Source organism: Halyomorpha halys, unplaced genomic scaffold, assembly GCF_000696795.3.
Source record: "Halyomorpha halys isolate HHAL.00 unplaced genomic scaffold, Hhal_1.1 Scaffold31.1, whole genome shotgun sequence".
NCBI classification, from domain to species: domain Eukaryota; kingdom Metazoa; phylum Arthropoda; class Insecta; order Hemiptera; family Pentatomidae; genus Halyomorpha; species Halyomorpha halys.
The window spans coordinates 1,500,947-1,505,545 of NW_027107458.1; positions in this window are offsets into that span (position 1 = coordinate 1,500,947).

The window sequence follows — 4,599 nt, forward strand, 5'->3', positions numbered from 1 at the left end:
TATTATATCTTACTTTTTTACATTTTATACCCCTGTTATTTTGCACTTAGGTTTTTGTTTTCCTTTTGTAATTATGTGTTTGTATCTTTTTTAGCCCTGAAGAAGCCCTGCAACGTGGGGCGAAACGTTGGCTCATTAAATTAGTATATTTCTACTATTTGAGTTTTTCTTGACCGCACCCGGACCATATTCTTTTCATATAAACATTTTTGCATAATGTGCTAAAGTTATACATGATTTTTATTATTATTTATTTTATTTTTAAAAAATGTTCTAGCTATTTATTCTTCTTTATATGAGTGTACAGGTCTAGTCTTGGGTTCGAGTTCGGCTATTACAGATGATTATTTACCCTGTATTATCTGTCGTGGATTGACCCTTTTGGTGCACAATCTGTCTCTATAATTTTGAGTAATCTTTAATTGGGGAATGGTCTGCCAGTTGAGCGTGTTCCTAACCAAATTTCCTCATGATCGTTGGTCTAGGAAGAGTACTTCCTTATGGGTACTTAGCGTACAGTTTTTTTTCTCATTACAGAATTGAAAATCCCTGAATATTAAGTATCCTCTGTATGAAAGGTATCTGACCCACTGATCAAATAGTGCTAGTATGTGACATTTAAGTTAGAAATAGGCCACAATGCAGTAAACTTTAATGATCTGAAAAGCAGCGTTCTGGAACTAGGTATCACTAGATCTATAAAAGTTTTATATTTCTTGTCAGATATGCAGTAAAATATATTATAAAGGTATAAACGAATGGTGATATTGGGTGTAATTTGAAATAAAGATTACCACTTATATTTTCGCATAATAAAACACGAACGCAATAGGCTTACTTGCTCGCCTATACTAAAAAATACCTATATCCCTTCTCACTCCCAATACGTTAGGGGCTAAATCCATTATCAAACAGGGTAAATTCAGAGTCAGGTTTAAAAAATTAATAATAGAATATTTCAATATCTAAAAAATGACTCGTATTTGCAAAATGACTATTCTACTGTACGGGATACTTTATTGTTTTAAGCACGTGTAAAACTCTAAAAATTACCTTCGTTTTTGTTTATTTTTCACTGACTTGAAAGCAATGGTTATTCAGCTGAAAATAAATCTCCAAAAGTGCGAAAGAACAGCCCACTTTTTCTCCCGGGAATTGAGGCAAAGGGGAGCCCCCCGATGGAAAATATTTGAAAATCAGTTTCCTTTAAAGTTTACTTTGAGTCACTTGATTACCTATTTAAACCTTTTTGGTGTTATCAGACCAGTATACCAGGAAATATAATTATAAAAATAGTTATTACAATAACTCCTCACAAAAATGTGTATGCCGAAACTTACCTTAGACCACCATTTGGGAACCACTCTTCAAAGAGTACATAATGTTTTTTTCTTTTTCTCAACTCTTCTCTATAATTTATGAAAGAGTTATTACGAAAAACATTTATTATATATCAAATACAATATTTTATGACATTGTACTTTCTTACTATATCACTCTCACCTACAAACAAAAATCCTTAAATTTATGTCAAATAGAAAACAATTGAATTGATTTTATTATTGTTATTCTTTTATTATTGTTAAAGATTTACAATCTTGTACAAATCATACATGTATAAATAACTTCAACCACATGAGTCTAGTTTATCATAACTGTAAATAAGAATACTTCATTTTATTTTATAATTTATACATACATCATCAATGAAACCATAATAAAAAAAGAAAAACATAAAAAAAAAACCGTAATAAAAAGAAAAAAACAATTAATTGAACTGGTGAATAATTATCCCTTACCATAACACTTGATTGGTGTGAGGACCATAAAAGTTTAATGACTTTAGTTAATTGCATGCTGATATAAAGAACCACTAAATCTTGTTAAGTTCTTCTATGTTATCGATTCGAAGTATGTCTTGTATTTTGAATTTATGTCAAATAATACAATAATAGACGATAAAACTTGAAAACTGCATTTTTTCCCTCTTTTTTAGTTACGAGATATCGCTTCTCACACACATACGTGCGCTTTCGCGAAAAAGAGTTGCTGATAGTCAAGTCCGAAACATTACCGAGTGCAAAGGGTTAAATATATTTTAGGACAGTTTTTTTGTTTTTTTTTTACATCTAATTGTAACTTATTCTTAATAGAAATGGTCTTAGTTCTGTTTTTTTTTAACTTGTAATTCAAGCATAAAACGGTAATATAGTAATTATATTGTAGCAAAGGTTCAGAAGGAATATTTACGACCTTGAGTAGGAATATTGTTAGCAAGCCATGAATCATCGCATCTATGCTTATCTGATCAATTTCCTCTCGGCAACCATACACTTCAACTCCGTAGGACTTCCGTGCTGTGCAAAGCACAATCATTCCCTCATAGGGAACTATAAACTTATGTGTTGCTTTAAAACCTCAAAGATCAAGGTAATTTAACTAACAATAATTATTATTATCAGTATACCATACCAGTCTATATGTATATGTTAATATTTTTTAAAAATTTATTTATTGATATTTACAACTATAGATAAATACATCAAGTAAATTTGAGGATATCGTAATGGTATGGTATAAGCATGTAGAGAAACTACTCAATGGCAGCACTCTAAAAATATTTTTACAACATAAGGTCTCGAGGCCGTCTTCTTTTCAGACGGCTCATAGGATTGTCCGGAATAAAAGAGGAAGCTTAGAAGATTAGAAACTAGTGGGTTTGGGTGGTTAGGGAGTTTGTAATGGAAGGATTGATATCTGGTTCGGGCTAAATCGGTTACAAATGGAACATTAAGGTGTTTGTGGATGATTTTAATTGTGACAAAGTAGATAGCATTTAGGATTTTACGATGGATTTTGGATTGTAAGGATTGGATACGAGAGGATTCGAAGGTTTAGTGGAGCCCCAGAGCTCAACGCTTTATGTCCAGATAGGCCTTATAATTGTCATGTAAATCAGTCTTTTGTAATGAATTGGAAGTTTGGACCGTTTGTCTAGTAAGTGCTGTAATAGTCGGATTCTGCGTGCAGTTTCCTGTCTTTTCAGTCTTGTGTGAGGATTCCAGGTTAGTCGTTCGTACATGTAGTCCGGATGTAGTCCAAGGTAGCGGATCTGTTCAACAGGGGTAAGGGCAACATTATTGAAGTATACTGTAGGGCAGTCAGAAGTCTTAGGACGTTGGGGAAAGGTAATTTGATGCAACTGTCAACATTTTTTAAATTGACTTTTTTGCGTGGGCGGGCCCATGATAATTTTATAATATTTATGAACAGACCTAATTGGACTTAAAAAATTTCTTCCTTGAAGATTTTTTTTTTAAAAAGATCTTATGAATTTTTGCAAAAATAAAATCAATTTCAAAAAATTTACAATTTCGTTATTATTATCTTGGTCTTGGGATATAATGTGAATTTATTTTTTCTTTATAAATTTATTTATAAACGAATTTTATAATAAATGAACTATTTTTTATATCATATTTAATTTGTTTTTATCAATATATTTAACAATAAAAATAAATATAATTTGTCTCTATTGATTGTAACCTCTGTATTTTTCTAATTTTTTTTTTAAGAAACAAACAATGTAACAATATTTATTCATAACGTTATAAAAAATTAATAGTTTCACTAAAAATAGTTTAATTAATTATATTATTTCAATTTCTTGAGTGAAGGTAATTATTTAATAAATAAATCAAAAATTTGTATCCTTTATTGTCTCAACACTTTTTTATTTTTCACCAGTCTAACGTTTCGGCCATTTTAGCCATCCTCAATGACATCTTTAATTTATAATTTCTTCCTCACATTCATTTAAAAGTTACTTTTGCAGGCTATTCTGCTCAGGTCATTTCCTTTATTATAAGTTAAAAGCCTATTTTTAAAATTTTAAAATCATTAATATTTAATTATTCTTATATAAGATTATCCAAAACTAGGCTTTTAACTTATAATAAAGGAAATGACCTGGGCAGAATAGCCTGCAAAAGTAACTTTTAAATTAATTTGAGGAAGAAATTATAATTGAAGATATCCTTGAGGATGGTTAAAATGGCCGAAACGTTGGACTGGTGAAAAATAAAAAGTGTTGAGACAAAAAAGGATACAAATTTTTGATTTATTTAATAATTAATTAATTATGTTAATACTTTTTACACAAAGTACAAAATCTATTTTAGGAACGAAGATTATTTAATACTTTAAATAAAATAAATTGTATTCCATTAAGTCTCGACAATCTTTATTAATACGTTAAATGTCCAACGTTTCAGCCAACCTAGTCATCCTCACAGACAATCTTAACTATTTTAATCATATTGGTCCTAGGCTGAACATCTTCCTGCCCAGGACTAATAATATTTCATAGTTTATTAATTTTTTTTTAATTTATATTATTAAGTATATAGTATACTTTTTTAATTATTGTTAGTTATTATCTTTATTATTTACATATTTTTCCTCTTTTTTTTTTTTTTATGTTCATGGTTTGAATGAATACTTTGAACACTAATACTTATAGGCTTTAATTGTGACAGCTTTTATAATTATTGTTGGAAAAAACATATAACAACGAAAAAAAAAAAATTGAATATAACT